The sequence below is a fragment of the Salvelinus sp. IW2-2015 genome, unplaced genomic scaffold (genome assembly GCF_002910315.2).
Source record: "Salvelinus sp. IW2-2015 unplaced genomic scaffold, ASM291031v2 Un_scaffold1270, whole genome shotgun sequence".
Taxonomy (NCBI): Eukaryota; Metazoa; Chordata; class Actinopteri; order Salmoniformes; family Salmonidae; genus Salvelinus; species Salvelinus sp. IW2-2015.
In genome coordinates, this window is record NW_019942810.1 from 240085 (window position 1) to 261211 (window position 21127).

General features: G+C 44.9%; 1 long non-coding RNA gene and 1 pseudogene across 1 annotated transcript; one reads left to right on the top strand and one right to left on the bottom strand.

The window, feature by feature from the left end:
• Window positions 1-20983, top strand: part of LOC112070265 (guanine nucleotide exchange factor for Rab-3A-like) — a 32081-nt pseudogene extending 11098 nt beyond the window's left edge.
• On the bottom strand, window positions 74-629 carry LOC139024269 (uncharacterized). Its single transcript, XR_011475547.1, has 3 exons — window positions 501-629; window positions 209-242; window positions 74-109 (listed from the first exon to the last, which is right to left on the bottom strand). It is a non-coding gene; the product is annotated as an uncharacterized lncRNA (long non-coding RNA).
• Window positions 20984-21127: the final 144 nt, after the last annotated feature.

Consider the following 21127-nt stretch of genomic DNA (forward strand, 5'->3'; position numbering starts at 1 on the left):
TAACGCTTACTACTGCTTCCTACTATAACTCTTACTACTCTGCTACCATAACACATAACTGCTAACATAACTGTCCTACTATAACTCTACTACTGCTTCCTACTATAAACTCTACTACTGCTTCCTACTATAACCTACTACTGCTTCCTACTATAACTCTACTCATGCTTCCCACTAAACTCTCACTACTGCTTCCCACTATATACACTCTACTACTGCTTCCTACTATAACTCTACTACTGCTCCTACTATAACTCTCTACTGCTCACTACTTAACCTCTACTACTCTTTCCTACTATACTTCTACTACTGCTTCCACTTAACTCTGACTACTCTCTACCCACTATAACTCTACTACTGCCTTCCCACTATAACTCTACTACTTGCTTCACATTACTATAACTCTAACTATACTGCTTCCTACTATTATATGCTTCTACTATGTCTACTACTCACCTATAACTCTACTACTGCTCTTCTACTATCCTCTACTCCCCGACTTCCCAACTATAACTCTACTACTGCTTCCCACTATAACTCTTGTCAATGTATTTCTCTCCTTACTTCCCTTTTTTCTTCATTTCTCTAGCTCTCTTCCCTTTCTATTTTCATCTTCCTGTTCTCTTGATCGTCATCTTTCCCTGCCCTCTTCTTCTTTCTCTTTCAATCTCTCCATCTCTCTTTCTCTCCCTCCCTCCCTCCATTTCTCTTTCTCTCCCTCCCTCCCTCCATCTCCTTCTCTCCCTCATCTCTCCTTCTCTCCATCCCTCCATCTCCTTCTCTCCCTGTATCCCTCATCTCCTTCTCTCCCTCCATCCCTCCCTCCATCTCTCCTTCTCTCCCTCCCTTCCTCCATCCATATCTTCTTCTTTCCTCCCTCCTCTCTCCCTCCCTCCATCTGTCCTTCTCTCCATCTCTCCTTTCTCAGCCTACTGTTCCTACGCTCCTCTTGCTGATTCTATGTCTGGTTCTGGGTCACTCTGTCTCTGTGACCTATGAACCCTACTGGGCAGAGCAGGGGGAGAGGCCACGGTCTCTCAGCCGCCAGGTAACCACACACCTCTGGTTCCTCAAGGTTTCCTTCTTGTTGTTCCTTTGCCACTGTGATTCTGCTTGGTCTTTGGGTCTAGGATGGGGTGACTGTAAAACTCTTTGGGACAACTGAAATTAAAAAGGACTTTATAACAGCGCCTATACACTGAGTGTACAAAACATTATGAACACCGTCCTAATATTGAGTTGCACCTCTCCTCCCCTTTTACCCTCTGAACAACCTCAATTCGTCAGGACATGGACTCTACAAGGTGTCGAAAGCATTCCACAGGGATGCTGACCCATGTTGACTCCAATGCTTCTCACAGTTGTGTCAAGTTGGCTGGATGTACTTTGGTTGGTGGACCATTCTTGATACACACAGGAAACGGTTGAATGTGAAAAACCCAGCAGCGTTGAAGTTCTTGACACAAACCGGTGCACCTGTCACCTACTACCATACCCTATTCAAAGACACTTAAATCTTTTGTTTTGCCCGTTCACCCTCTGAATGGCACACGTACACAATCCATGTCTCAATTGTCTCAAGGCTTATAAATTCTTATTTAACCTGTCTCCTCCCCTTCATCTACACTGATTTGAAGTTGATTTAACAGGTGACATCAATCAAGGGATCATAGCTTTCACCTGGATACTCTATATCATGAGAAGCTTTGTATATGGAGGCATTTCTGTAGCCATTATTCCTGCTTAAAAGTATGATCAGGATGTAAATTATGGTTCATGGGTCAGTTTTTATTTTATTGTATTTATTTATTCGGCCGACTAGATTAGATCAACTTTATTTTCCTACCGGGGGGAAATTCAGTTGTTCATGTGCTTAAAAAAGACAAAGTACAGTAAAATTACACACACAAAAAACCCCACAGAATAATACACAATAAAATGTACATGTAAGTGAATGTCTCTTTGTCCTCTCTACGGTGTAATATTATCTGGATCATTTTTATATGCACCTCAGTGACTAAGTGAATGTCTCTTTGTCCTCTCTACGGTGTAATGTTATCTAGATCATTTTTATATGGACCTCAGTGACTAAGTGAAATGTCTCTTTGCCTCTCTACGGTGTAATGTTATCTAGATCATTTTTATATGGACCTCAGTGACTAAGTGAATGTCTCTAGGTCCTCTACAGTGTAATGTTATCTAGATCATTTTATTGGACCTCAGTGACTAAGTGAATGTCCGTCATTGTAACTGGAATTCGGGGGTGAAAAAAGGAAACAGTGGTCTGTAAAACCAATCACCATCAATCCGGTCATTACAAGAATTCAGGGAGAACATCTCCAGAGCAGAAGCAAAGAAAATGTCTAGCAGATCTTTAATGAGAAGGCCCTTTATACAGAACTACCAAAATAAAGGAAACCCTTGGGTAAATGAGGGATTAAAATGTATATTGAAAGCAAGTGCTTCCACACAGTTGTGTTTCTGAGTAAATTAAGCAATAACATCCCGTCATGCTTAGGGCCATGTTAACGTCCCATCATGCTCAGGGTCATGTTACGTTCCATCATGCTTAGGGCCATGTTAACGTCCCATCATGCTTAGGGCCATGTTAACGTCCCATCATGCTTAGGGCCATGTTAACGTCCCATCATGTCAGGGTCATGTTACGTCCCATCATGCTTAGTCATTTAACCCCATCATCTTAGGGCCATGTTAACGTCCCATCATGCTCAGGGTCATGTTTACGTCCCATCATGCTTAGGGTCATGTTAACATCCCTCATGCTTAGGTCATTAACATCCATCGTGCTTAAGGTCATGTTAACATCCCATCATGCTCAGGGTCATGTTTACGTCCCATCGTGCTTAGGGTCATGTTAACGTCCCATCGTGCTTAGGGTCATGTTAACGTCCATCATGCTTAGGGTCATGTTAACATCCCATCATGCTCAGGGCCATGTTAACGTCCCAACATGCTCAGGGTCATGTGACGTCCCATCATGCTTAGGGCCATGTTAACGTTCCATCGTGCTTAGGGCCATGTTTACGTCCCATCATGCTTAGGGTCATGTTTACGTCCCATCATGCTTAGGGTCATGTTTACATCCCATCATGCTTAGGGTCATGTTTACGTCCCATCATGCTTAGGTCAGGTTAACATCCCATCATGCTTAGGTCATGTATAAAAAATCCCAGTTGCCCATTATGGCTAGAAGAAGAGATCTCAGTGACTGAAAGAGGGCTCTCAAAGGAACATAGAGGATGTGTCTCAGCACCAAATCTCAGTGACTGAAAGAAGGCTCTCAAAAGAACATAGAGATGTGTCTCAGTCACCAGATCTCAGTGACTGAAAGAGGGCTCTCAAAAGAACATAGAGGATGTGTCTCAGTCACCAGATCTCAGTGACTGAAAGAGGGCTCTCAAGGAACAATAGAGGATGTGTCTCAGTCACCAGATCTCAGTGACTGAAAGAGGGCTCTCAAAGGAATATAGAGGATGTGTCTCAGTCACCAGATCTCAGTGACTGAAAGAGGGCTCTCAAAGGAATATAGAGGATGTGTCTCAGTCACCAGATCTCAGTGACTGAAAGAGGGCTCTCAAAGGAATATTAGAGGATGTGTCTGTCACCAGATCTCAGTGACTGAAAGAGGGCTCTCAAAGGAATATAGAGGATGTGTCTCAGTCACCAGATCTCAGTGACTGAAAGAGGGCTCTCAAAGGAACATAGAGATGTGTCTCAGTCACCAGATCTCAGTGACTGAAAGAGGGCTCTCAAAGGAATATAGAGGATGTGTCTCAGTCACCAGATCTCAACCCAATTGAACACTTATGGTAGATTCTGAAGCAGCGCCTGAGACAGTGTTTTCCACCACCATCAACAAAACACCAAATTCTGGAATTTCTCGTGGAAGAATGGTGTCTCATCCCTCCAATAGAGTTCCAGACACTTGTAGAATATATACCGAGGTGCATTGAATCTGTTCTGGCGGTTGGTGGTGGCCCAACATCCTATTAAGACACTGTATGTTGGTATTTCCTTTATTTTCGTAGTTACCTCTATATTAACCACACAGCACCTAATGTTCTGTAAAACACCAGCCAGAGACGCTTATAGGAAGTCACATCATCAGATTCTACAGAATCACACAGTGTCACAGATACATTATCAGTATGTCTAGTGTCAAACTTTAACATTCAACACTGGTACTGACAGTTAAACCGGTTAAACCGGTTTAAACCGGTTTAAACCGGTTTAAAGTAATGACTTCAGTACCTAATTACACAACAGATAATTATAGACTAACAAGTGACAACTACATTACATATGGTACTTAAACATGAATGGTTATCTCCTGTTTCCCTTTCCCCAAGGGAACGCATCTGTCTCACGTCTTCACCGCACTTACAATTGTTACCAAACCGATAACTAGCCTGCTAATATTGTTGCACTTATATTGTTGCGCTGCTAAGTCTTAGGCCTAGTTAACTAGTCTTCAACCTGATTTTAAGATGTGCATCTACTGTAAGTGTGAAATCAGCGTATGTGCCTAGATGTTAAATGTATGTACCCAGGAGACGGATACCTTACCTTTAAGTCCAGGGTCAGCTCCCTCTTGACCTCTTGGTCGGCCAGTCCAAGCAAATCGTTATTTGTTCAGATGGTGACATAACATAAATATGTACTAAAAGCCATGCCCAAACTCGAAAACAAACGAAAAGCCTCGTGGCCACTAAACGAACCAGCAGCCTCACGGCTCTGCCAACTGGGACACTGACTGACCATCACCTGATGCGCTTATCAAGCAGACTCAGCATCTTCTGCCACGAAGCTAGCACCAGTTAGCAAACACTATTCTACAATTCACAACCTCTCTTTCGCCATCGCCATCTGGCTTGGATTCTCTGTCGACACAACCACGTCTGAGCAGACCCCCTCCGTCTGAGCAGACCACCCCCCGGGCTACTAACTTTACACGCCGCGTGCTAGCTTAGTGGAGGCCTCCTCTGCTCCATCTACGGCTGCCCCCTGGACACTATGATCACTTGGCTACATAGCTGATGCATGCTTGACTGTCCATTAATTCACGGTACTCCATTCTGTTTATTTGTGTCTTATCTGTCGGCTCTGTGCTTTAACTCAGGATCTGTGTGTAGTTAATTCCGAGGCCCTCTCTGCTAGTCATCGCCATTTTTTACCTGTTGTTGCTGTGTCAGACTAGCACCCTGTTATTGCTGCTGTTATCTTACCTGTTGTTTTAGCTAGCTCTCAATCAAGACCTGCAATCACCTTTATGCCTTATTGTATGTCTCTCTCAAATATCAATATGCCTTGCATACTGTTGTTCAGGCTAGTTTTCATTGTCATTGTTTTGGTTTGCAATGGACCCTGTAGTTCCACTCTCCGTACTCTGATACCCCCTTTTGTCCCCCCCCCCACACATGCGGTGACCTCACCCATGAGACCAGCATGTCCAGAGATCACACCTCTCTTATCATCACCCCAGTGCCTGGGCTTGCCTCCGCTGTACCCGCGCCCCTCCATACCCCTGTCTGCACATTATGCCAGAATCTATTCTACCACGCCCAATAATCTGCTCCTTTTATTTTTGTCCCCAACGCTCTAGGCGACCAGTTTTGATAGCCTTTAGCCGCAACCCTCATCCTAACTACCTCTGTTCCTCGGGTGATGTGGAGGTAAACCAGGCCCTGCATGTCCCCAGTCACCCTCATTTGTTTGACTTCTGCGATCGAAAAACGCCTTGGCTCATGCATGTCAACATCAGAAGCCTCCTCCTCAGTTTTGCCTTACTCACCGCTTTAGCACACTCTGCCAATCCTGATGTCCTTGCCGTGTCGAATCCTGGCTTAGGAAGGCACCAAAAAATTCTGAGATTTCCATACCCAACCTATACACTTCCGTCAGAGTAGAACTGCCAAAGGGGGAGGAGTTGCAATCTACTTGCAGAGATAGCCTGCAAAGTTCTGTCATACTTTCCAGGTCTATTGCCCAACAGTTCGAACTTCTATTTTAAAAATTAATTCTCTCCAGAAATAAGTCTCTCACTGTTGCGCCTGTACCGACCCCCCTCAGCTCCCAGCTGTTCCCTGGGACACCATCTGTGAATTGATCGCTCCCCATCTAGCTTCAGAGTTTGTTCTGTTAGGTGACCTAAACTGGGATATGCTTAACACCCCGGCAGTCCTACAATCCAAGCTTTGATGCCCTCAATCTTTCCACAAAAATCATCAAGGAACCCACAGGTACAACCTAAATCCGTAAACATGGGCACCTAATAGACATTATCCTGACCACCTGCCCTCCAAATACACCTCTGCTGTCTTCAAATCAAGATCTCAGCGATCACTGCCTCATTGCTGTATCCGCCACGGGTCTGCGGTCAAACGACCACCCCTCATCACTGTCAAACGCTCCAAAACCTTCTGCGAGCAGGCCTTTCTTAATCGACCTGGCCCGGGTACCCTGGAAGGATATTGACCTCATCCCGTCAGTTGAGGTGCCTGGTCATTCTTAATGTTACTTCCTCACCATATTAGACAAGCATGCTCCGTTCAAAAAATGCAGAACCAAGAACAGATATAGCCCTTGGTTCACTCCAGACCTGACTGCCCTCGACCAGCACAAACATCCTGTGGCGAACTGCAATAGCATCGAAGAGCCCCGCGATATGCAACTGTTCAGGGAAGTCAGGAACCAATCACCGCAGTCAGTCAGGAAAGCAAAGGCCAGCTTTTTCAAGCAGAAAATTCGCATCCTGTAGCTCTAACTCCAAAAAGTTCTGGGATACTGTAAAGTCCATGGAGAACAAGAGCACCTCCTCCCAGCTGCCCCACTGCACTGAGGCTAGGTAACACGGTCACCACCGATAAATCCGTGATAATCGAAGACTTCAACAAGCATTTCTCAATGGCTGGCCATGCCTTCTTCCTGGCGACTCCAACCTTGGCCAACAGCCCCGTCCCCCGCTGCTACTCGCCCAAGCCTCCCAGCTTCTCCTTTACCCAAATCCAGATAGCAGATGTTCTGAAAGAGCTGGAAAACCTGGACCCATACAAATCAGCTGGGCTTGACAATCTGGACCCCCTATTTCTGAAACTGTCCGCCGCCATTGTCGCACCCCCTATTACCAGCCTGTTCAACCTCTCCTTCGTATCATCTGAGATCCCAAGGATTGGAAAGCTGCCGCGGTCATCCCCCTCTTCAAAGGGGGAGACACCCTGGACCCAAACTGTTACAGACCTATATCCATCCTGCCCTGCCTATCTAAGGTCTTCGAAAGCCAAGTCAACAAACAGATCACTGACCATCTCGAATCCCACCGTACCTTCTCCGCTGTGCAATCCGGTTTCCGAGCCGGTCACGGATGCACCTCAGCCCAGCTCAAGGTACTAAACGACATCATAACCGCCATCGATAAAAGACATTACTGTGCAGCCGTCTTCATCGACCTGGCCAAGGCTTTCGACTCTGTCAATCACCATATTCTTATCGGCAGACTCAGTAGCCTCGGTTTTTCTAATGACTGCCTTGCCTGGTTCACCAACTACTTTGCAGACAGAGTTCAGTGTGTCAAATCGGAGGGCATGTTGTCCGGTCCTCTGGCAGTCTCTATGGGGTACCACAGGGTTCAATTCTCGGGCCGACTCTTTTCTCTGTATACATCAATGATGTTGCTCTTGCTGCGGGCGATTCCCTGATCCACCTCTACGCAGACGACACCATTCTATATACTTCCGGCCCTTCCTTGGACACTGTGCTATCTAACCTCCAAACGAGCTCAATGCCATACAACACTCCTTCCGTGGCCTCCAACTGCTCTTAAACGCTAGTAAAACCAAATGCATGCTTTTCAACCGTTCGCTGCCTGCACCCGCACGCCCGACTAGCATCACCACCCTGGACGGTTCCGACCTAGAATATGTGGACATCTATAAGTACCTAGGTGTCTGGCTAGACTGCAAACTCTCCTTCCAGACTCATATCAAACATCTCCAATCCAAAATCAAATCAAGAATCGGCTTTCTATTCCGCAACAAAGCCTCCTTCACTCACGCCGCCAAACTTACCCTAGTAAAACTGACTATCCTGCCGATCCTCGACTTCGCGATGTCATCTACAAAATGCTTCCAACACTCTACTCAGCAAACTGGATGCAGTTTATCACAGTGCCATTCGTTTTTGTACTAAAGCACCTTATACGACCCACCACTGCGACCTGTATGCCCTAGTCGGCTGGCCCTCGCTACATGTTCGTCGTCAGACCCACTGGCTCCAGGTCATCTACAAGGCTATGCTAGGTAAAGTGCCGCCTTATCTCAGTTCACTGGTCACGATGGCTACACCCACCCGCAAGCACGCGCTCCAGCAGGTGTATCTCACTGATCATCCCTAAAGCTAAAACCTCATTTGGACGCCTTCCTTCCAGTTCTCTGCTGCCTGCGACTGGAACGAATTGCAAAAATCTCTGAGTTGGAGACTTTTATCTCCCTCAACAACTTTAAAAATCTGCTATCCGAGCAGCTAACCGATCGCTGCAGCTGTACATAGTCCATCTGTAAACTACCACCCAATTTACCTACCTCACCCCCCTACTGCTTGTCTTATTTATTTACTTTTGCTCTTTTGCACACCAGATACAATATCTCTTCTTGCACATGATCATCTGATGATTTATCACTCCAGTGTTAATCTGCTAAATTGTAATTATTCGATTTATTGCCTACCTCATGCCTTTTGCACACATTGTATATAGATTCTCTTTTTTTCTACCATGTTATTGACTTGTTTATTGTTTACTCCATGTGTAACTCTGTGTTGTCTGTTCACACTGCTATGCTTTATCTTGGCCAGGTCGCAGTTGCAAATGAGAACTTGTTCTCAACTAGCCTACCTGGTTAAATAAAGGTGAAATAAAAATAAAATAAAATAAAAAATCTGGACAAGGTTGCTGCTGCCCCCTGGGGGATAGAATGTGGAAGTGGTAGTGAGCTGTAGTGTGCTGTCTACACTAAACTACCTACAGTGCTGTGAAAAACGATTTGCCCCCTTTCAAAATGTCTCTACTTTAGCAAATTTTTGATACTGAATGTTATCAGATATTCAACCAAAACCTAATATTAGATAATGGGAACCAGAGTTTATAAAAATAAAATAAAATGGATACTTATTTCATAAACAGATTTATGTCACACCCTGATCTGTTTCACCTGTCTGTGATTGTCTCCACCCTCCTCCAGGTGTCTTCCCTGTGTACATCCCTTGTGATTTATACCTGTGTTCTCTGTTTGTCTGGTGCTAGATCGTCTTGTTTGTTCAGTCTACCAGCGTTTTGTCTCAGCTCCTGCTTTTTTCCAGTCTCTCTTTTCTCGTCCTCCTGGTTTTGACCCTTGCCTGTCCTGACTCTGAGCCCGCCTGCCTGACTACTCTGCCTGACCCTGAGCCTGCCTGCCGACCTGTACCTTTGCCCCCTGGGTTACGACCTCTGCCTGACCCTGAGCCTGCCTGCCGACCTGTACCTTTGCCCCCTCTGGATTACTGACCTCTGCCTGAACCCTGAGCCTGTCTGCCGCCCGGTACCGTTGCCCCACCTCTGGGTTACTGACCTCTGCCTGACCCTGAGCCTGTCTGCCGCCCAGTACCGTTGCCCTGGGTTACTGACCCCTGTCTATTGCCTGACCCTGTTGGAATATTAACCTCTTACAAGACGCCGTGCAGGAACATGTCGAACAGTGCTTCCGGGTTCCACGCACTCTCCTCTGCCAACGTACGTAAATCGACCGCGTAGTCGGCCACGGTGCAGGCGTCCTGCCGGAGCTGGATTAGCTTCTGGGCTGCTTCTTTCCCAGAGAACGGGTCATCAAAGACCTTCCTCACCTCTCCCACGAACCCCTCCAGGCTCGCGCATATGGCCGGCTGCTGTTCCCATATGGCGGTAGCCCAGGTGAGAGCCTTTCCAGACATCAGAGTGATGGAGTAAGCTATTTTGGAGCGATCCGAGGTGAAGGGGGAGGGCTGAAGCTCGAAAATGAGGGCACACATAGCTAGAAATGCCCGACGGGTGCTCGGCTCTCCATTAAAGCGTTCAGGAGGAGGTAACCGGGGCTTCCGGGAAGGTGGATTGGCCGGTGGGGCGGCGCTGCTAGCATTGATGGACGGTTGCGGGAACAACGAATGGAGAGGAAATTCGATTTCACTCGCACGTCCAGGGATTACATCTTGCCTCCGAGTCATCACGGAAGTCCCCGACGGTCCCGTAGCCGAGAGAACCCGAGATTTCCCGACCTTCCACGGGAATCATCGAGGACGGCCGAGGCACTGTTTTCTGAGCCCATGCAACTGGGCAGGGCTGGGCTGTCGCCAGCGGAATGGCAACATCAGATCAGCACAAGGAGCTGTCTGTATTGCGGGACTTTTGGTCATTTTGTGTCCTCGTGCCTGGTAAAAAGCCACTTCCCTTCTGCCGCACCACCCCTATGTCTGCGGGATTGACCTTCTCCCTAGCACCACGCCACCCCGTGGTTGTCTGTACTCGCTGTCGGGACCTGAAACCAAGGCTATGGAGGACTACATTGGGGACTCCCTAGCTACTGGATTTATCCGTCCCTCTTCCTTTCCCGCTGGTGCAGGGTTCTTCTTCGTGGAGACTACCGGGGACTCAATGACATCACTGTAAAGAACCGTTATCCGCTACCACTCATTTCCTTGGCTTTTGAGCCGCTCCAGGGTGCCACTGTGTTCTCCAAGCTGGATCTACGTAACGCCCTACCACCTGGTGGGGATATGAGAGGGGGACGAGTGGAAGACCGCCTTCAACACGGCCAGCGGCCACTACGAATATCTGGTCATGCCCTTTGGCCTCACCAATGCCCCTGCCATGTTCCAGGCTCTGATGAATGACGTTCTCCGCGACATGCTGAACCGGTTCATCTTTGTCTACGTTGATGACATCCTGGTATTCTCCCGCTCCCCCCAAGAACGTGTGCTCTATGTCCGGCAGGTTCTCCAGTGCCTTCTGAAGAACCAGTTGTTCATTAGGCGGGAAAGTGCAAGTTCCATCGCTCCACCATTCCCTTTCTGGTCTACATCATCTCTGCTAGGAGCATCAAGATGGATCCTGAGAAGGTGAAAGCGATGGTGGATTGGCCTCAGCCTACGTACAGGGTGCAGCTGCAACGCTTCCTGGGGTTCGCCCACTTTGATCGCCATTTTATCCAGGGTTACAGCAGCCTGGCCTCTCCCCTGTCTTCCCTCACCTCTACCAAGGTTCTGTTCTTGTGGCCCACGGCCGCGGACCGGGCATTCCCGGGACCTTAAACACTGCTTCACCACGGTATCCGATCCTGGTTCATCCGGACCCTTCCCGTTAGTTTGTGGTGAAGGCCGATGCTTCGGATGTGGGAGTGAGGGCTGTTCTGTCTCAACGTTCTGCCCTGAACCTTGAAGCTGCATCCCTGCGCCGCCTTCTCCCCCACCGTCTCACGGCCACGGAGAGGAATTGCGATGTGGGGAATTGGGAGCTTCTCGCGGTGAAGATGGCATTGGATGAATGGAGGCACTGGCTCGAAGGGGCGGAACATCCGTTCATTGTGTGGACCGAGCACAAAAACCTGGAGTATCTCTGCACCGCCAAGCGCCTCAACTCCAGGCAGGCAAGATGGGTCCTGTTGTTTACCCGGTTCAACATTTCCCTCTCCTACCAGATGGGGTTCAAGAATGCCCTGTCTCGCCGCTATAACCCCACAGCTACCTCCCCGGAGCCCGAGACCATCCTTCACACCTTGTGTCTGGCAACGGCACTCAGCTGGAGTATTGGGAAACAGGTCTGGGAGGTGCAGCGGTCCCAGCCGAACTCTGGGAGGGGGGGCCCAGAAAACCGGATGTTTGTGCCTGACGCTGTCCACTCCGCGGTCCTGGAGTGGGCCCATTCCTCCAGGTTTGCCTGCCACCCGGGCTCCCGGAGTTGAGCCAGCAGCTGGTGTGGGTGGAATACTCCCGCAAAACCCTTCCCTGCTCTGCCACGGGCCTATCACCGTTTGAGTGTTCCCTGGGGTATCAGCCCCCGCTCTGCCCTGAGCAGGAAGAGGAGGTTGGCATACCCTTCTGTCAGGATGTTTGTCCGCTGCTGTCATCGTACCTGGAGGAGAGCCCGGTCAGCCCTCAAGACCACCTCCAGGTATCGACGACAAGCGGATCGCCATCGGACCCCGGCTCCCCGGTATCGTCTCGGGCAGAAGGTATGGCTATCCACCCGGGATCTGCCCCTCCGGGTGGAATCCCGCAAACTCTTCCCACCCGGTTTAGCGGCCCGTTCCCCAAGATCATTAGCCCCTCTGCTTCTGATGCCCCGTACCCTTCGTATACATCCCACCTTTCATGTGTCCAGGGTCAAACCCATGTCTCACAGCCCTTTGTCTCCCGATTCCAGGTTACTGACCCCTGCCTGCCTTGACTTGTCTATTGCCTGCCCCTGTTGGAGTATTTAACTATTGTTTATTCGACGTGGTCTCCATCTGGGTCTTATCTTCATACCTGACAAGTCATGCAACACCCAATGCCCCTGTGTGAAAAGTAATTGCCACCTTACACTCAATAACTGGTTGTGCCACCTTAACTGGTTGTGCCACCTTTTAGCTGTATTAAATCAAACCAAATTCTTCCTGTAGTTGTTGATCAGTCTCTCACATCGCTCTGGAGGAGTTATGGCCCACTCTTCTGTGCAGAACTGCTTTAACACAGCGACATTTGTGGGTTTTCAAGCATGAACTGCTCATTTCTAGTACTGCCACAACATCTAATTTGCGATTAAGTCTGAACTTTTAAATAGGCCATTTCAACACTTTAAATGTGTTGTTTTTTAGCCATTTTCATGTAGACTTGATTGTGTGTTTTGGATCATTGTTTTATTGCATGACCCAGCTGCTCTTCTGCATCAGCTCACAGACAGCAGTTCTGCATGCAAGAGTGGGCCAAAATTCCTCCAGAGCGACGTAAGAGACTGATCAACAACTACAAGAAGTGGTTGGTTGCAGCCATTGCAACTAAAGGTGTCACAACCAGTTATTGAGTGTAAGGGGGAATTACTTTTACACACAGGGGAATTTGGTGTTGCATAACTTTGTTAATTAAATAAGTATCCATTTTATTTTCGTAAACTCAGGTTCCCTTTATCTAATCTTACGTTTTGGTTGAAGATCTGATAACATTCAGTATCAAAAATGTGCAAAATAGAGAAAATCAGAAAGGAGTCAAATACTTTTTCACAGGACTGTAAGCTATTCCCTAATACAATCATGTTTATTACATATCAATCCATATCCACAGCAAATCAAATACAGGAAAATAACTAATCAATTATATCTCCTCTCCTCAGATGGACAACATTCTGTATGCAGAGTTCTTGACCTGGAGAAACAGACCTAGTCTGGACAGAAGTTCAGCCTTCCTGGTGCGGATATACAGGGAGGACATCAGCCCCTGCCTCTCCTTCACACGATCTGAGGTACCAGTACCTGCATGTTTCTCTGTACATAGAATACCATAACTATTCTAATAGCATAATATAATAGAATACCATAACTATTCTAATAGCAGAGTATAATAGAATACCATAACTATTCTAATAGCAGAATATAATATATTGCCATAACTATTCTAATAGCAGAATAGAATAGAATACCATAACTATTCTAATAGCGCAATAGAATAAAATACCATAACTATTCTAATAGCAGAATAGAATACTATAACTATTCTAATAGCAGAATAGAATACTATAACTATTCTAATAGCAGAATAGAATACAGTACCATAACTTTTGTATTAGCATAATAGTATACCATAACTATTTTGTTAGCATAATATAATAGGATATCATAACTATTATACTAGCATAATAGTATACCATAACTATTATATTAGCATAATATAATAGTATACCATAACTTTTCTAATAGCAGAATATAATACAGTAACATAACTATTATATTAGCATAATAGTATACCATAACTATTATATTAGCATAATAGTATACCATAACTATTATATTAGCATAATAGAATACGTAACTATTATATTAGCGTAATATAATACCATAACTATTATATTAGCGTAATAGTATACCATAACTGTTATATTAGCATAATAGAATACCGTAACTGTTATATTAGCGTAATATAATACCATAACTATTATATTAGCATAATAGAATACCGTAACTATTATATTAGCGTAATATGTTAATACATGTACGTGTGTCGGGCGGGGAAAGGCTTTTGTGTGCATGTATAGTTTGTTGTTGTTATTAATGCATTGTGACTCTGGGCCACAGTTGTCTCAGTCAGTACAGAATGCAGTGGAGAACAACTCTCTAACCATCCAGCCGGTGGCCTTGTCAGCTTTACCCGTGGTCAAAGCCAACGCCATAGAGTGTGGCGGGCCCAAGTGAGTTATCCCTCAAATGTTATTAAAACGTGATCACACCTTTATTATAATGTTTTTTAAGGTTGTTTTTATTTTTTAAACATTGGGACTGTTTTCCTCAGAAAATGTAGTCCGCTTCATGTTTTTGTTTCCTTGCTGTGATACTTCAGAGTATCGTGATAATGGTCATGACAACAGTAATCACAACTGAACCACACCCATCTTGTAATATTTATGCTCAAATCAACACTCTCTCTCTCCTCTTGGTGACTTTTCACAATTACACCTGTCAATCTATATTGAATATCATTATTCATGACTCCGTGACAAATTATGCAAACTTGATTGGTCTGACTTTCTATGGATTAGTTTAGTTTTTCTCTTCACAAATCTGTTCTGTTTTTTTTCTCGTTTTTTTTCCTCTGAGTCCTAATGAGTTGAATCAATGGGCTACGCTGCTAATGTAGCACTGCTTCACCTCATGCTTCCTAATCAAATGTTGATTGAATTATTTTCCCCCAGTGGCTTGAAGGCAGCAGTAGAGACGTAAGTAACTTTAGGAGCGAATCATTTCATTACCTTTTTTTATTTTCCACTAACAACAAACTGTTCTGTGCTCTGTTGTTCACTGTCCTGTATGCTAACCCCTTCCTCTCTCATCAGAATGCCCTCCAGCACTCTGTCCAGCCATGTCTTGTTGTTGTTCACTGCCATCTTGTCTGTCCTCCCAGCTTGTCTGTAGTCTAACATACACAGGTCTTGTAAGGCAGCTTGTCTGTCCTCACAGTGTGTCTGTAGTCTAACATACACAGTTTTGTAAGAGGCAGCTTGTCTGTCCTCACCAGTGTGTCTGTAGTCTAACATAACAGGTCTTGTAAGGGCATTGTCTGTCCTCCCAGTGTGTCTGTAGTCTCAACATACACGTCTTGTAAGGCAGCTTGTCTGTTCCTCACAGTGTGTCTGTAGTTCTAACATAGACAGGTCTTGTAAGGCATCTTGTCTGTCCTCACAGTGTGTCTGTAGTCTAACATAGACAGGTCTTGTAAGGCATCTTGTCTGTCCTCACAGTGTGTCTGTAGTCTAACATAGACAGGTCTTGTAAGGCATCTTGTCTGTCCTCACAGTGTGTCTGTAGTCTAACATAGACAGGTCTTGTAAGGCATCTTGTCTGTCTCAACAGTGTGGTCTGTATCTAACATAGAAGGTCTTGTAAGGCAGCTTGTCTGTCCTCACAGTGTGTCTGTAGTCTAACATAGACAGGTCTTGTAAGGCATCTGTCTGTCCTCACAGTGTGTCTGTAGTCTAACATAGACAGGTCTTGTAAGGCATCTTGTCTGTCCTCACAGTGTGTCTGTAGTCTAAATAGACAGGTCTTGTAAGGCATCTTGTCTGTCCTCACAGTGTGTCTGTAGTCTAACATAGACAGGTCTTGTAAGGCATCTTGTCTGTAGTCTAATATACTACATTTCTCAGATGCTACACTCCTCCGTGGAGGAAGCGACTCCATATCTGTTCAGTGTTCAGCTTTTAAGGTCATTTTTATTTGTTCCATTTCTGATGTTAAACAACTAACAATCATGTTGTTATGTCTTCTACATGTATTGCCGGTTTCCAGACCCAGTTAAGCCTAGTCCTGGACGAAAGAACTTGCTCATGAGAATCTCCCTTGAAAGTGCTTTTAAGTACATGTTTAAGCTTAATTTGTGTCCGGGAAACCAGACGCCGTAGAATTCCATAAATGAGTGAGTTAGTTGGTGTTTTTTTCCCCTTTTTTCTCTGCCTCTATAACAGGAAGTGTGCGTTGAGCGGCATACCGGTCCTGTAAGCACCAAATCAAACTGGGTGACGAAGAGAGTTACTACTATATCTCTCCCTCCGCAGCGGCACGGGTACCTAGCAACCATGTTTGTTGTTTTTTGAAAAATATATTTGAAAATGTATTGAAAATAAAATATGTATTCACTTATCCTCCTCAACACTTAAGACATATAAATATGACTACTTTTGTGATATAATACTTTTATCACGTAGGCCTATGTGAGAGAACTTTTTGTTTGAAAGTGTGTGTGAGCCCTTCCTCAATTCCGCTCCTCTAGATCACAACCGTGTGTACTTCTTCATATATCCGTTAATTCAGCAGGGCTGGTCAGACATGATGGTAAGTCTGACGTCCCCTTCTAAAAGATAGACACAGAGAGCTCAACAATAGACCCATTTAAACAGTGAAAAATGACAGTGGCAATAAGTTAGCTTTGTTAATGCAGACATTTAAATCTGTCTGCCGTTCTGAAACTGACTGAAACCATTTAAACCTCATGTCTTTGTCTGTCTCTGCCCCCCCCCCCCCCTCCCCCCAGCTGAGCAGATGTTCTGTGGAGTGACACGTCTACGGAGGGAGATGACTGTGGCCAAGCTGGGCTTCTACCTCACAGACCAGGAATAGGAGGACAGATGGGAGGAGATGTCACAGTAGACCTAGGTCGTGTTTATTAGGGCACTCCGTAGCAAAACGTTTCAAAATGTTGTTCAACGAACAATGAAAATTTGCTCATTTCTTCCTCTTCGTGCCCAGTGAACACGGCCCAGGGCTAGAAGACAGGAGTCACCAATCAACTGTACAGAGACACAGTACGATTTGAGAGTCAGATCACCTGTACCGGTTTCACACTGTCGGGACAACCCAAACCGAACTGGGCTGGTTTGGCTCAGCAGTGTGAAAAGCCCTCAGGGGGACATGCGGGACCCAGAAACCGGATGGAGCCCTCAGGAGAACTATGCTGCCCACTTTTCATTCACACAGTGCCATATACCCTCCAGTACTGCTGCATTACCCCTAGGTGTTGTCTCCTCTCTCCTTAGAACCACCGTTGTCTCCTCTCACCTTAGAACCACCGTTGTCTCCTCTCTCCTTAGAACCACCGTTGTCTCCTCTCACCTTAGAACCACCGTTGTCTCCTCTCACCTTAGAACCACCGTTGTCTCCTGTCATCTTAGAACCACCGTTGTCTCCTCTCACCTTAGAACCACCGTTGTCTCCTGTCATCTTAGAACCACCGTTGTCTCCTGTCACCTTAGAACCACCGTTGTCTCCTCTCTCCGTAGAACCATTGCAGCAAACCAGACCACCTCTTACGTTGCCTTAACCTTGATAGATTCTTGCACTACATTGTAAATGCCTTGGATGGCTTATTCACGAAAATACATCTGTAGTTAGAATGGGTTATAGAAGTGCAGGGATTCACTCCGCAGATTTCTAAGTGCGGATAAAGAAAACAGCTGCATTTAGGCTGTTCAGTCCTAACCAGTTCAGAAAGAGTGTGTTACATTCAGGTACTTCAGTTAAATAAAAAATAAATAAAAAAATAATCAGATTCACTTTATTTGCCAAGAACATTTACACGTACCCAGAATTTGACTTGGTGAATAGGAGCTGCCACTTGCAGTTACACGGTGCCAGAATTAATAAAAGTCCTGAACGAAAAGCCTATTCGCTCTTCTCAAATATCCTCGTCTTCATTCGGGATGCTGTGACAGTTTTAGCAATGACTATCCTAGAAATTGTAGGTTACAGGTCATTTAACGTAATGGGATGATACACCAACCATGGATGATTTAAGCAATACGTTGTTACTCCCAATGTATTCACTTTTTAAATTACTATCTAGTTGGGAAATATAATCGTTTTAAAATGGCAGTTGTAGTTTCACTCCTGTAACATGTCATGTAAAATTCTCTACAATTTTATATAATAATAATATATAAGCCATACATGACCAAATAATGTGTAGCTTTACACGGATACATAGCCATATACTGTAGTGTGTATTAGCCATACCTTGCATGAAAAGCCTTATCAAATTAAATGAACACTATTCATGTCTGAACGTGCAATAGTAACTAACTTTCCTCTCAGGCTGCGTTTACACAGGCAGCTCGATTCTGATCTTTTGTCCACTAATTGGTCCTGGTATTTATTAGGATCCCCTTTTTAGTCGCTGCAAAAGCATCAGCTACTCTTCCTGGGGTCCACAGGAAACAATAGATAGTACGGAAAGAACACTATTAGTCGAGGACTGAAATACATTTAAAAACTTCACACATAGCCTTCATATGAGTACATACACACAGTATCAAGGTCTAATGCATAGTACAGTGCAGATTACAATACGAGATATATCAAAAATGTCTGTGTCTCTTCACAGTCCTCGTCATTCCATAAGGTGTTCTTCTATCTATTTGTTTTATCTGTTTTTAATCGCTAGTTTGAGTTACCTGGGTTGGCAGAGAGTTCCATGTAGTCGTGGACTCTATTTAATACTGTGTGTTTCCCAGCCTCTGTTCTGGACCTGGGGACTGTGAAGAGACCTCTGGTTGCATGTCTTGTGTTGTACAGATGGAGTGTCTGAACTGTGTGCCAACTGCTTGAACGGACAGTTTGGTACCTTCAACAAATCAATACCTCGCACAAAGACCAATAGTGATGCAGTCAATCTCTCCTCAACTTTGAGCCAGGAGAGACTGACACGTATGTTATTGACACTTTGATAGAGCAACACCCTATCATGAACAGACCTCTTTCCATTTTAGCAACCATTGAGTCTATGTTTTGACCATGAAAGCTTGCTCTCTAGGGTTACACCCAGCAGTTTAGTCTCCTCAACTTGCTCAATAGCCACATTTATTCAATAAAAAGACCTAAACAAAGTTTAGCGTTGAGTGGGTAATTTGTCTGAAAGATTATGCTTTTAGTTTTTGAGATATTTAGCACCAGCCTATTGCTAGTTACCCATTCTAAAACTGACTGGAGCTCTATGTTAAGTGTCTGTTATTTATAATACTGTTGAGTTGTCAGCGTACATAGAAACCAAGGCTTTATTCAAGGTCAGTGGAGGGTCATTTGTAAAAACAGAAATCAAGAATGACCCTAACCGGCTGCCCTGCGGTACACCACACTCAACTGAATTTGCATGAGAGAGGCTTCCATTAATGAAAAACCCCTCTGTGTTCTATTAGATAGTTAACTCTCAATCCATAATAAGGCAGAGGATGCAAATCCATAACACACGTTTTTTTTTTCATCAAAAGGTTATGATCAATGACATCAAAAGCTGCACTGAAAGTCAAACATAACAGCTCCCACAATCTTCTTATCAATTTCTTTCAGCCAATCATCAGTCATTTGTGTCAGTGCAGAACATGCTAAAAGCTCAGAAAAATATCTGATATGAAAAGATCTGATGTGAAAAGATCTGATCAAAAGACCAATTAGTGGAAAACATATCAGAATTGGACTGCCTATATAAATGCAGCCTTAGGGCCCGAATCAGATCCACTTTAGCTGACATCTGCATAGCTGATATTTTGACAGTGTCGGAGGTGGAACAACTGTGTTAAGAGCTGTGAAATCAACAAGCAGCTCCCGGCATTAAAGTGGACATTGTCATTGGCTGCATAGAGTCTCATTAAGAGAAATCCTATGCAGCGTTGTTTACAACTTCGAACACTGGAATGTGTTCGAAGTTGTAAACAGCGGTCCTGCTGCTGGGTTGTTGCCCTCCTACGGCCTCCTCCACGTCTACCGATGTACTGGCCTGTCTCCTGGTAGCGCCTCCATGCTCTGGACACTACGCTGACAGACACAGCAAACCTTCTTGCCACAGCTCGCATTGATGTGCCATCCTGGATGAGCTGCACTACCTGAGCCACTTGTGTTGGTTGTAGACTCCGTCTCATGCTACCACTAGGGTGAAAGCACCACCAGCATTCAAAAGTGACCAAAACATCAGCCAGGAAGCATAGGAACTGAGAAGTGGTCACCACCTGCAGAACCACTCCTTTATTGGGGGTGTCTTGCTAATTGCCTATAATTTCCACCTGTTGTCTATTCCATTTGCACAACAGCATGTGAAATGTATTGTCAATCAGTGTTGCTTCCTAAGTGGACAGTTTGATTTCACAGAAGTGTGATTGAATTGGAGTTACATTGTGTTGTTTAAGTGTTCCCTTTATTTTTTTGAGCAGTGTATATTTTTTACATTAAATGCACTATGCATTATGTCAAATCAAATGTATTTATATAGCCCGTCTTACATCAGCTGATATCTCAAAGTGCTGTACAGAAACCCAGCCTAAAACCCCAAACAGCAAGCAATGCAGGTGCAGAAGCACATTGTGGGTTGAATGCTGTGACAACACAATTACTTTACCTTAATAAAATATTTCAGTTATTGTGTATATTACATTTGATGACTATTATTTAATTCCAAGTCATCATCTCATCTCAATATCCCCTCATGATCATGCATTCTTCTGTCTCTTCTGTAGCAGGAATAAAATATACACAGAACGGACAAGTAGGTGTGCAATGGATTATGGTCACTGTAGTTAATTACCACGTTTTCTGCAATAAACTATGAAGAATATTGGCCTGCTGGAAACTACAACTCCCTACTACATCGCACAGTTCAGCCTGGATCTGTTTTTAATCTGTAGAGAAACTGTGCAAGGTGTGCATTGAGCTCACAGGAAAATAAATCATTGAACCAACATCTGTCAATTAGTTGTTTATGAAAATGAAAAATAACTGAAATGACAGTTAATCGCTCAGCATTAGTGTGGCTTTAACCCACAGAAGCCCTGCCTGAAGTAACCTACAAATCATATACTGTGGAATCCTTCCAGTAAAGAGAC